The following is a 13,719-nucleotide window of genomic DNA, read 5'->3' on the forward strand; positions in this document are numbered from 1 at the left end:
ACTTCTGCCTCTGCCTCTGCCGCTTCTGCCGCTTCTGCCGCTTCTGCTGCTTCTGCTGCTTCTGCCGCTTCTGTCGCTTCTGCCTCTGCTTCTGCAGCCTCTGCCTCTGCCTCTGCCTCTTCTGCCTCTGCCTCTGCCACTTCTGCCTCTGCCTCTGCCGCTTCTGCCTCTGCCTCTACCGCTTCTGCCTCTGCCTCTGCCTCTGCCTCTGCCTCTGCCTCTTCTGCCTCTTCTGCCTCATCTGCCTCTTCTGCCTCTTCTGCCTCTTCTGCCTCTTCTGCCTCTTCTGCCTCTTCTGCCTCTTCTGCTTCTGCCGCTTCTGCCTCTGCCGCTTCTGCCTCTGCCTCTGCCTCTGCCTCTTCTGCCTCTGCCTCTGCCTCTGCCTCTGCCTCTGCCTCTGCCTCTGCCTAGGCCTCTGCCGCTTCTGCCTCTACCTCTGCCGCTTCTGCCTCTGCCTCTGCCGCTTCTGCCTCTGCCACTTCTGCCTCTGCTTCTGCTGCTTCTGGCTTCTGCCGCTTCTGCCTCTGCCTCTGCCACTTCTGCCTCTGCCGCTTCTGCCTCTGCCACTTCTGCCTTTGCCTCTGCCGCTTCTGCCGCTTCTGCCTCTGCTTCTGCAGCCTCTGCCTCTGCCTCTGCCTCTTCTGCCTCTGCCTCTGCCACTTCTGCCGCTTCTGCCGCTTCTGCCCCTTCTGCCGCTTCTGCCGCTTCTGCCTCTGCCTCTACAGGTTCTGCCTCTGCCTCTGCCTCTGCAGCTTCTGCCGCTTCTGCCGCTTCTGCCTCTGCCTCTGCCTCTGCTGCTTCTGCCGCTTCTGCCGCTTCTGCCGCTTCTGCCGCTTCTGCCGCTTCTGCCTCTGCTTCTGCAGCCTCTGCCTCTGCCTCTGCCTCTTCTGCCTCTGCCTCTGCCACTTCTGCCTCTGCCTCTGCCACTTCTGCCGCTTCTGCCGCTTCTGCCCCTTCTGCCGCTTCTGCCTCTGCCTCTACCGGTTCTGCCTCTGCCTCTGCCTCTGCCTCTGCCTCTGCCTCTGCCTCTGCAGCTTCTGCCGCTTCTGCCGCTTCTGCCGCCTCTGCCTCTGCCTCTGCCAGTTCTGCCTCTGCCTCTACCGGTTCTGCCTCTGCCTCTGCCTCTGCCTCTGCCTCTGCCTCTGCCTCTGCCTCTGCCTCTGCCTCTGCCTCTGCCTCTGCCTCTGCCTCTGCCTCTGCCTCTGCCTCTGCCGCTTCTGCCGCTTCTGCCGCTTCTGCCGCTTCTGCCGCTTCTGCCGCTTCTGCCGCTTCTGCCGCTTCTGCCGCTTCTGCCGCTTCTGCCGCTTCTGCCGCTTCTGCCGCCTCTGCCGCCTCTGCCGCCTCTGCCGCCTCTGCCTCTGCCTCTGCCTCTGCCTCTGCCTCTGCCTCTGCCTCTGCCTCTGCCTCTGCCTCTGCCTCTGCCTCTGCCTCTGCCTCTGCCTCTGCCTCTGCCTCTGCCTCTGCCTCTGCCTCTGCCTCTGCCTCTGCCTCTGCCTCTGCCTCTGCCTCTGCCTCTGCCTCTGCCTCTGCCTCTGCCTCTGCCTCTTCTGCCTCTGCCTCTGCCTCTGCCTCTGCCTCTGCCTCTGCCTCTGCCTCTGCCTCTGCCTCTGCCTCTGCCTCTGCCTCTGCCTCTGCCTCTGCCTCTTCTGGCTTCTGCCTCTTCTGCCTCTGCCTCTGCTGCTTCTGCCTCTGCCTCTGCCGCTTCTGCCTCTGCCTCTACCGCTTCTGCCTCTGCCTCTGCCTCTGCCTCTGCCTCTGCCTCTTCTCCCTCTTCTGCCGCTTCTGCCACTTCTGCCTCTGCTTCTGCAGCTTCTGCCTCTGCTGTTTCTGCCTCTGCCTCTGCCTCTGCCACTTCTGCCTCTGCCTCTGCCACTTCTGCCTCTGCCTTTGCAGCTTCTGCTGCTTCTGGCTTCTGCTGCTTCTGCCTCTGCCTCTGCTGCCTCTGCCTCTGCCTCTGCCTCTTCTGCCTCTGCCTCTGCCTCTGCCTCTGCCTCTGCCTCTGCCTCTGCCTCTGCCTCTGCCTCTGCCTCTGCCTCTGCCTCTGCCTCTGCCACTTCTGCCTCTGCCTCTGCCGCTTCTGCCTCTGCCTCTGCCACTTCTTCCTCTGCCTTTGCAGCTTCTGCCGCTTCTGCTGCTTCTGCCTCTGCCTCTGCCGCTTCTGCCTCTGCCTCTGCCTCTGCCTCTGCCGCTTCTGCCGCTTCTGCCACTTCTGCCGCTTCTGCCACTTCTGCCGCTTCTGCCTCTTCTGCATCTGCCTCTGCCTCTGCCTCTGCCACTTCTGCCTCTGCCTCTGCCTCTTCTGCCTCTTCTTCTGCTTCTGCTGCTTCTGCCTCTTCTGCCTCTGCCGCTTCTGCCGCTTCTGCCGCTTCTCCCGCTTCTGCCGCTTCTGCCGCTTCTGCTGCTTCTGCCTCTGCGTCTGCCTCTGCGTCTGCCTCTGCTGCGTCTGCCTCTGCTGCTTCTGCCGCTTCTGCCTCTGCCTCTGCCGCTTCTGCGGCTTCTGCTGCTTCTGCTGCCTCCACCGCAGCCTCTGCCTCCACCTCTGCAGCTGCCTCTGCCTCTGCAGCCGCCTCTGCCTCTGCCTGCCGCCTCCTGCCGCCTCCTGCTGCCTCTGCCGCCTCTGCCTCCACCTCAGCCTCTGTAGCCTCTGCTGCCTCCTGCCGCCTTCTGCCGCCTCCTGCCGCCTCTGCCGCCTCAGCCACCTCCACCTCCGCCTCTGCCTCCCAAGTGCTGGGATTACAAGCATGTGCCACCAGGGACTGGCTTTTTATAATATTTTTGCATCCTCTTTCACATAGATCTTTGAACCCTTTAGGGAAGGGGTTGGATGAAGACATCCCATTTAAGATAGAGTAAGAGAGCCTTTAGATGCTAGCTATACTAAAACAAGGAAGAGTATATTTTTCTCACTCAATCTTGTACTCTCCTTCTCTTCCTCCTCCTCTTTTTTTTCTTCTTCCTCTCCCTGGCTGACTCCTTTCCTCCTTATCTCCCTCTGCCTTCCTTCCATTTCTTCACTTGTCCTTCACCTTTGCCCATTTCTTACTTCCCTGTTCTTGACTCCCTCAAAGTCTTAATTAAATAAGGGTAGCATTTTTATGAACTGAGTCAGTTGTCACCTTAATCGTGCACTTTTCTGTATCCAGAACTGTGAAAATTAAATGTCAATTAAGGTGATACACTTCCATTCCATCCCAACCCCAGTGTATATTTTATCTGAGCTACTAGCATACACTTACAGGATTTTGCCCCTAAACTCAAATGTATACCATGTAAGGTCATGGCATTTATTCACTACTTTAAAAGTCCAGTTAGTCCAACACCTACATGAATGATGGATGAAAATTACATCCAGTTTTGGGAATTGAACTCTTCCATATTTGCTACATATCTTGCTCAATGAACTACAACTTGATTGCTCTTATAAGAAACACCATAAACCTTACACCCTTTTTACTTTACATTAACTCTGAAAGGGGAAATTTAGTCCTCCTGGAAAAACTGTAGAACTTTGCTCAAAAAGTCTAAAATTGGAGGCTGGAATATTATATTACCTTTCTAATACTTTCACATGAACTTCTAAAAATAATATATTTAATATATATTTGTTGCATATCAGTAAATAAACACAAAGTATAATGAGTACACATTTGCTTTTATCTATGTTTTTTACAAGCCAAGGAAATTATTTCTTTGCACTTATTATATTTAACTTTACCAAACCAAACAAAGAAAGCACTTAAAGAAAACTAGGCTTAACCATGTTGATAATCTCCTGCTATTCCCAGTATGCTGACTTACTAACTCTTAAGATTATTCTATATTTTCAAGAAAATCTCTTGATGACAGGAAACCTTCAAGTGTCAACAGGGGTGGAAGAAGCTGCTGGTGATTTTTCTGGGGAACCTTCAGTAGACTGGTCAGTGGTGTCAGTATTATCTTCATCTCTGGCTTTTGCTTGCTCTTGCTCATCTTTCAAAGCCTCTTGGTAAAGGGTCAAGATGGCACTAGGTGTTGTTTTATTGATCTTGGCCAAATATTCCAGGATTTTCATCTTGCTCGTTTCAGCATGGGCTTGGGGACCCCACAGGAACTCATAGCATGGAGGATCACTGTTGGCCACCTGCCCATACTCCAGGTACTTCAGCTTTATCAAATACTGGGTCATGAGCTTCCAGGGCTCACCAAAGATGCGGTGCTTCTTCCCTGGATAGATTTTCTTCTCCTTCAGGATTTTCCATCTCTTCTTCACTGGCACAGTTGCCCTGAATGAAGATGATACCCAGGACACTCATCAGGAAAGCAGTCTTGGGTAAGCCTCTGCCAGCACGGATCCTCCCATTGTTGGGGAGCTTCAGCTTGCTGATGAGGTTGTATGAGGGCTGACTGGAGTTGACTTCTCTCACTTCCACTGCAAAGGCATCCTTGAGCTTCTCAGAGGCTTTCCTGAAGATCTCAGGAAAGTTGTCTTCATACTTCTTGGTGATAATCGTCAGCATTTCTTCCTTGCTAGTGAGCTGCTTCATATTATAGTTGTAAAGCAGGTGCTGTAAGAGAATCCTAGCTATCAGATCTTGGTTGCAGAAAAGGGTGTTCCTTTGGGATATTCGGCTCACTTTCATCACGGGAACATTCATCTGGTTCTGAGGAAGAGCTACTCAGAATAAGTTTGGCAAATGCTGTTGCTTTCTGACTTGCCTTGGGAGTGCTGGAAGACTTAGCCTTAGGTAGGCAGCAGAGGAGTCTCTTGCTGCCTTTGGCATTACTTCTGCTGTTACCTGATCATCTCCACAAGCCTGAGCCTCACCTTGGGTCTAGAACTGTTTCTCCTGAGCACAGAGCTTTTTCTTCTGACCTCGAGGCATGATGATTCTGGCTAGGGACAATGGCGAGATGTGTAGATAGTATGCTAGTGATGCAGACACCTCATGAAGAGAGCATGAAATTGTATGAGAATTTCATCAGGGAGGACTCCTTCTTGTGTTTAAGTCAGCTTTTGCATGTTTCTATGAGAACACTTCTTTAGGAACCTACTGGACTTCTATTATTAACTGCCTGCTCCATAAAAAAGAAGGAATAATAAGTCTAAGGTCACAGCCTACCATTCCTAACTATGCTGCACTTAGCCCACAGCCGAGAGAAATGAGGGGGAGGGGAGAAGAAAGAGGCTCTAGCAGCACCCCGCAGAAGAAAGGTTACTGTACTTGCTTGGTTGCATGGGTGATTGAGTCCCACGTTTGTAGAGGCGTCTTTTGTCAGGGGTGGATGTCTCAGAGTAGGAGAGGTGGGCACAGGGCTCTCAGTGAGAATCTCCGTTCTAGACCCCAGTCATCACAGGAGTGGGCACACAGCAGGACAAAGACTGTGGGGTCACATGGTGACAGGTCCATCTGCCATCTTGGGGTCTTTGGACACAGGGCAGGATGGAGGCGGGGAACATGCGGCTCATGCTGTGAAGGGAGAGCTCTGGCACCAAGCCTCACAGGAAGTATACCAGTTTAGCAGACTCGGCCAGGACAGTTCTTATAGAATCGTGGGTGTTCGTGGTCCATGTTGGTGCGCCAGCTGTAGGTAAAAATGCCTGGAGAACCTCAGGGTTCCTTACACCAGTCTGTGTTTTGGCTTGTAATGCCCTGGGTTCCTCCAGCTGGAAATTAGGCTCAGCTGCTCATAAAGACCTCTCCACAGTTCCTCCTGGCACAGCCCCAACACACGAGAAAGTTCTTGGGTTTCCAAAACCAGTTTATTGGCATGACGGATGGTGGATGGATCTGGATGCATACCCCAAAACCCAGGGCAGACTTGAGTTAAATAGGGAAACAGACAGGGGAGAGGGACTGGGAAGGAATACTTATTTGGCTCCACCCTCTGGCCTTCAGGTACCTCATTAGTATGTAAATCTCTCTAGGGCCTGGGGCCTGTTTATCACACCCACCTGTGTACATGACTGAAGGGTGAAGGTTGAATGGAGATTAGGCCTTGTGTCAGGCTCCACAGAATGCTACGATAAAATAAAAAAAAAATACTTACAAAATAACAACATAAAAAATGGTGGTCACTGTGGTAAGAGTGCTCTCAACAGTGGTTAAAATAGAAAAAATGTTCTATGTTTTGAGATGGAGGTGTTCCTCTGAGTTCAGACAAAGCTGTTAAAAGGGGTACCATTTCCTGAGGGACAGTTCCTCTTTTTTTAAGGTTGGCAGTGAGTGGAACTTAGAACATACTTTGTGGGCCTTGGCCGTTTTTGAGATGGGACAAAACTGAAAATAAAAGCTGGGCTTCTAGTAGGGCGAGAATACTGTTATTCCCTTTGGTTCATATACAGACTAAGAATATAGCTTTTAAGAACAGGCTGTCTTATGAAATGGAGCCAAACTAAGGGAAAAACTGGAAGGTCACATGGGGATTACACTCACTGGGGGCAGGGGTGCTGTAGGGAGGGATGGCTGGGACAGTGAAAGGAGGCAGGAGTGATAGAGAAGGAAGCTCTCAGGGATAGAGATGGAAGGCTTTATTCTGAGGTGGACCAAGTCTGACAACAAGGGGCCTGTGGGTAGGGCCAAGTGGTATAAGGGCCCTCAACTTTGAGGTAGGACTAAGAAGGGAGCCATTGGTGGTGAAGGGAAATCCTAAGGGACAAAAGCCATGACCAAAGGAAAAAGATTCAAAAGCAAGGGAACTCTATTCTGAGATGGCTGTTTCTCAGCCTCATGAAATTCCTCACCTTGTTTCCTAGTTTTGTTGAATAACAGGCCTTGGAAAGCCTCAGCACCTCCCAGTCCTCAAACTGTGAAGAAGGAAGCAACAGCTGTCTGCAAGGAAAACAAAAGGACCTTGAAGAGAGGCAGCCTGGAAGCCCCGCCTCTCTGGCGCCCCCTGTGGCATGGGGTGTGTAGTTTCTCAGTCACTTAGCCGACTGTACATTTAATCCTTGGAGCGATTTTAGTGGATTCTCTCTGTCACTCCACCTTACTGAGAATTATGTCTTTTGAAACCCTACATCTAGACATCACCCTCTCTGAGCTAACTCACAAAGATTCTTTACAATTTGTTTTTGCCCAAGTCTGTAATTAGCCCAGCCTTTGTCTTGGCTCTTTTTTCTTTAAAGATTTCACAGCAGATGTCATATCTGTAAATATTCACAAGTACTTTCCTCCTTCAAATATTGAGAAAAGCAGGGGTGTGCTGTGTCTTCAGAGGTTAGGGAGAAGAAGGTAGAGTAGAAGATCAAGGAAGAGGACTAAAAATAGGAAGAAACTTTAAGAGAAAAATACATATTTATGTATTCCTTCTCTTTATTACCAGTTCCCACCTTTATTTCTGTTAGCCAAACCCCTCATTTACGTTCATATTGGTTTTACTCTGGAAGAGGATCCAATCCAGTATTTTGAGCACAAAATCTGTTTTTAAATTATCTGGGTTACAATTAAGGAAATGATTTAAATATACAGAAATTTCAATAAAAATATATCAATTTCAAAACAAAAGTAGTAAGGAGAAAAACAAGCACCAAAAGGTCAGCTTTACTGTGGCGAGAGGGGAAGAGCACAGACCCTAGATTGATTCAGACCAGCAGTCTGTTCTTGAGCCAATATTTAATATCATACAAATCTCGAAATTATTTTAAATTTATTTTTATTTTATATTTATGTGTGAGTGCCTGTATGTGTATGTATGTGCACCACCTATGTGTGTGTGTGGTGCTTGTAGAGGTCAGAAGAAGACATCAAAGCCCCTAGAACTGGAGACACAGAAGGTTGTCAGGCACTTTATAGTTGCTGGAAACTAAACCTGGATTCTCTGCACTACGTCCTCTTAACTCTTAACCAATCTCTCCAGCCCTGAACCTTGAGAATTCTGTTGGTTATTTATCATACAAGTGAGTCGATTTAACTTTGTTATGGACTCAGTCTTTCTGATTTTTTTTTTCAAAATTTATATGTGCTGATTCATTTTTTTTGTTTGTATGCATATGTGAAAGATACAAGGGTGTAATGTCTAGGACCTTCTGCAAACCAGGCAAGCATAATGTCACTGTATACAGCAGAAGACTGCCAGGTCTGTGTTCAATCAGCGATGATGCACCTAACCCTCAAGAGATTGGAGGCCCCAGGGAATTTAAAGGTCTGGTCGGGTAGAGGTAGAGAGTGGGTGGGTCAGCCTTGTGGAGACAGGAGGTGCATTGGAGGTATGGGATGGGGAACAGTAAAAGGGTGGATATGGGGGAATAAAATCTAGAGTGTAAAAATAAATAAATAAATAAATAAATAAATAAATAAATAAAAGAAAATTAAAAATAAAATTAAAAAATTTTCATTTTTAGATAGTGTCAGTAAATTTCTCAGGTTGATAATGAACTCATTTTACAGCTTAGACTGGCCTTGAACTTGCATTCCTCCAGATGTATCTTCATGTACAGCTTAAATTACAGGGCAACACTACCACATACAACTTAGGAGTTGAGAAGTAACTGCTAATGTAACAGTTCACGGGACTGAGGCCTTAGGAAAGTAACTTTTTTATGTGTTTATTTTGGAAACAGGGTCTCATTGTCTAGTCTTGGTTGGCTTGGAGCTTACTGTATAGATCAGTCTGGCCTTGAAACTCAAAGAGATCCACCTGCACAGAGGTGGAACTAACATCTTGATTATTGAAATTAAAGATATGTGCCACTATATTTGGTAAAAATTATATTTAAACAACAAGGATAGAAACATTATGGTAAGTTACATCCCTCGTGAGAAAAGACCAGAATATTGTGTCTCACTCTGTGCCATATGAGGATGAAGCAAGAAAGGAAGTATGTGAAGGGGTTACCAGGTACTCAATTGGCTAGCTCTTGGTCTTAGATATTAGCTTTGTGTCCTCCATAATATTAAGTAGTAATTTGTTTTGGTTAAAGCTACCTAGTCAATACTATTCTATCTATTATTGAAACCTAACTAAATCAAACTAGTTTTATATGATAATTGAATGTGTCATGTATAAAACACCTGTCATGGTAACTGCCAAATATTTAGTAGTTAATGAATGGCAGGTATAGTAATTTTGTACTGGATAATACTGCCATCCTCTATGAGTTATGTCAGATAAAATAAAATGCTCTTAAATAAATGATAAAATTTTATTTTAACAAGTAAAATTAGATTCTTCCCCTTTATGACACATGTTATTTAATTTGGATATTGGGCTTATTCTTCACCTAGCTCCACTTCAATGCTCCTAGAGTCTTGTTGATCATCACGTTCTTTAGTGCCTCTCAACTACCCTTCCATCTACATTTTGTGTACATTCATTTCATCCCATATAAAAATCTAGACTTCCCTTCAATTTAGACAATATATGTTTAAGATACTCTACTAGGTAAGCATATTCAATACCATTCTAGCAAACAAAATCATGTTAACATAATGGCTTCTGTACATCTAACCTTGAAGGAATAGTGCTCTTACCATTTGGAAACTATCAGGCAATATTCAAAGAATGTCCATTTAAGTTTTGTATTCTAGTATATGGTGAGAAAGTGAAAAAATTCTTATTCTTGTCCATTATAATTTTCCCTTCTCCTCTCATACAATTTCTTTTCTCATACAATACATCCTGACTGTAGCTTCCCCTCCCTCCACTCCTCTCAGTTTCCTCTACCACCACCTGTCTTTCTACCTAGATCTACTGTTCTTCTGTTTCCCTTTAGAAAAGAGCAGGCCTCCCAGTGATATCAACTGTACATGGCATAACAAGATGAAATAAGACTAGGCACAGATCCTAATATCAAGGCAGAATAAGGCAACCTAGTAGGAGGTCCCAAGAGCAGGCAAAAGAAAGGATCAGAGATACCCCAATTCCCACTATTAGGAGACACACACACACAAACACACAAAGTTAAACAACCACATCATATATGCAGAGGATCTAGCACAGACCCATTAAGGCTCTTTGATTGCCATTTCAGTTCCTTTGTGCCTCTATAAGCCCTGCTTAGGTGATTCTGTGGGCTTGTTCTCCTGGTTTCCTCAACCCTGATGCCTCCTACAATCCTTCCTCTACATCTTCTTCGGGGCTCACTGAGCTCTGCCTAATGTTTGGCTGTGGCTCCCTGCATTTGCTCCTATCAGCTGCTTGATGAAGCCTCTCTAATGACAATTGGGCTAAGCATCAATCTATGAGTATTGCAGAATGTTCTTAGGAATCATTGACTTTTTACATTTCTTTTTTCTTTTATTTATTCTTATTTATTCACTTTTCTTTTTACTTCTAAAATTATTTTTATTTATCATTTTATTACATCTACTTTCATTTTTATTATTTTACTTTTATTTATTAACTTTTAATGAATTAATGTATTTACTTATTTTTTGTTAGTTGTATTTGGTTCTACCTTATGTCACTGGGCCACCCAGCTTCCTGTTCTTCACCATCCAGGCACTATCAAAAATGAGCTACAGGTTGTGGTGTAAGCCTCAAGTTAGACCAGCCATTGGTTGGCTACTCCCACATTCTCTGAGCCAAGATTGCCCCAGCACAACTTGTAGGCAGCACAGTTGTAGGTCCAACATTTCAAAGCTGGGTCGATATCTCACCCCACAAAATGGAAGCCTTGCCTGGTTACAGAAGATGGCCTGTTCAGGTTCCATAGCCTCCATTACTAAAAGTCCTTACTGAGGTCACTGTGGTGATTTGAATGAAATGGTCTGTATAGGCTTGTAGGGAGTGTGATTGTTAGGAGGTGTGGCCTTATTGGAGGATGTGTATCACTGGGGCGTGGGCTTTGAGGTCTCAGATGCTCAAAGCCAGCCCTAGTGTCATTCTTCATACCTGTGGATCCATTTATAACTCTCAGCGACCTCTCCAGCAACATATTTGCCTGCATGCCACCATGCTTCCTTACCATGATGATAATGGACTAAATCTCTGAAACTGTAAGACAGCCCTAATTAAATGTTTTTCTTTAGTATAGGTACTGTGGTCATGGATGTCTTTTCACAGCAATAGAAACCCTCACTAAGACAGTAACCTTCATAGGTTCCAAGAAAATTTCACTGCATTAGGTTTCCATATTGTCCATATGTCCCCCAATTCCAGTCACCTTTTTCCATACTCTCTCTGTTTATGCCTTCCTTCTTCACCTGATCCTTCCTGTTTCTGTCCCCACTTGCCCCCAGTCCAACCATAAAATCTATTGTCCCTTCCCAGGGATATTCATACATCCCCCCCCCAGAGTACCTGTTGTTACTTAGTATCTCTGAGTGAGGCAAGAGACCCATAAAGACAAACATGATATATATTCATAAGTAGATAGTAGCTGTTAAGTAAAATTTTAATCATGCTATAATCCACATGTCCATTATAATTTTTATTGTATCTCTTCTCTGCAGTGTTCATGTTACCAAGTACTTCAAAATGAGACATAATTGGAGATGAAATTTTCAAATTAAGTTATTGAAATAAGCACTCATATAATGGGACTGGGATTCTCTTATTTGAACATGTTGGGACACAGAATGATGAACCAAGGATGTGCACACGAATAGAGACTGCCAATGGAGACGGCAAGAAGCTGCCATTTAGGCTGATGAAAGAGACTTTACTGGAAATCAAACCTGCTGACATCTTAATATTGGACTTCTGGCTTCCAGATTTTGAGAAAATAAATACATTTCTCCTATTTAAGCCACTGTGGTACTTTCATAGTATCCCACACAGGTTAATAGATTTTCCTGCATATATATTCTTTCTGGATTATCTCTTACTACAACATTCTTCATAATCATGTTTTAAGGACCCACTTACTCTGTGTGTGAGTGAAAGAGGAATTTCCATAATAGGATTTTGTGATGTTTATACATTCAACACTAGATAGTATATAGATAAGATGGAAATTAATTAATCATTCACATTATATTATACTCATAGTCTGGGGAGTCTTATATTGCTTGAAAGATGGGGCCTCATGCAGTTTGCCACACATGGTGAATAAGCAAGGTCACTAGGAGTCAAGGTATACAAATCAAGGAAGAGCATCATACAATATACAATGCAAGTACATGTGAGATTGTGGTCTCTTTCAGACCACAAATGATTAAGTCATTTTAGGTCTTGCTGGATCCACCAAATGTCAAGGCACTGTATAATATTACAACCGTATTTTAGAGAACCTCCTTCACTACATAGTTTTCCATTCAGTAATTTTTCTTCAATGTTCTGATATATCATATGAAGGCCTTATATTGTTCATCAGACTCATAGGCTCAGATAACTGACCATGCATCTTACTTTAAAATTATATCACACTATATTGACTTGAAGTTTTCAAAATCCAAAGTGCCTTGTCTCATAAACTTTATTCTCACTTTTATCTATTCTTGTTGTGTTGCTGTAATTCCCATAGGAGGTTGCAATATTTTTCTCATAAGATTTTAGTTCTTTGTTTCTAAAATTCTATGGAATGAAGCTGGATCTTTTTGTGAGCATCACCAGCACCAGCACCGAATTTCCCAAAGAGCAAAGAGATACTCGGTTGATGCAGGAAAATAAGAGAGATAGCAAGGAGGAAATCTAACTCCCTAAAAATTAATGTCCTCTCTTTATACAGAATGCCCATTCAGCCTTCATTCCAGGTAATCTTTGCAGGCTCATGTTTTCCTCTCCTCATTAGTCAAATGTATTTTTAACTGATAAAACCACCAAAGGTTATACATATTAAATTTTAGAGGGCTCAGGAGGTAACTCAACAGTTAAGGATGCTTACTGTGTATACAAAAGAAGAACCTGTCTTTTGGTGTCCATGTACAAAAGCTAAACATACATGGTCACATATGGGCCAGTTCTCCCAGTTCTGTAAAGGCAGAGACGGCCTCCCATAAAGCTTGATTGCCATCTTCTTAGCTCCGGCTTTAGTGAGAGACTCCATATCAAAGTAATAAACCATAGAATGATAAAGCAAACTATCAGTGCCCCCTCCAGATTCCTCATGTGTGCACTGGCATATACCTGCATCCTCATATACCACATACATATACTGTACACACACACACCCATGCTCCTTCTTCATCATTTTGTCTTGGTCTTTGTAGCTTATGTACTGTCTCACTCTTTTACATGTATTTCATGTCAAGATATTAGATAATTTTTCTTGTACCATCTCTATTACTATTAATAGAGATTACTATGTAGAGCAGATGCTTAATTGATGTTCATATAAAACAAAGTACTAAAAAGATGAAAAGATTTTAATTACTACAAATCAATTTTACATACAGTTTGAGTAAACTTAATTCCAAATTTATTTCAATTAATACTATAAACAAAGGATAAAACATACAGCAAACTTTGAATTAACACTTTCATTTTATTACATATTTATGATGCCAGTTATATAAGAATCACTTTTTCAAAAGTACCCTACTTATGATTTAGTAAAAAGTAATTACTTATGCATTATTTATTTGATTAAAATTATCAAACTCATCTTAAACTTGATAAATAGATATAAACATACCAGGCAGAAATATTTAAAAGCATAGACTATGAGATGATTAACTTTGGTTAAAAACACTTAACTTTGGTTAAATATCATATGCAATATAACAAAGAATAAAATATCTGTAATTTACTCATTTATAGCAGCACAATAAGACACAAACGTTTCTACTAGCTTACAATGCATTCCACTACATAGAAGACTGACTACTCTTCAACAGAGTGTAAAACTCTTAAATGCAA

The 13,719-nt window shown here is 44.1% G+C and overlaps 1 pseudogene; it reads right to left on the minus strand.

Annotated features, from left to right (window-relative positions):
* Positions 1-3,853: 3,853 nt before the first annotated feature.
* On the minus strand, positions 3,854-4,862 carry LOC117694943 (melanoma-associated antigen B4-like; annotated as a pseudogene).
* Between the last annotated feature and the right edge of the window lie 8,857 nt (positions 4,863-13,719).

This window comes from Arvicanthis niloticus, chromosome X (genome assembly GCF_011762505.2).
Source record: "Arvicanthis niloticus isolate mArvNil1 chromosome X, mArvNil1.pat.X, whole genome shotgun sequence".
Taxonomy (NCBI): Eukaryota; Metazoa; Chordata; class Mammalia; order Rodentia; family Muridae; genus Arvicanthis; species Arvicanthis niloticus.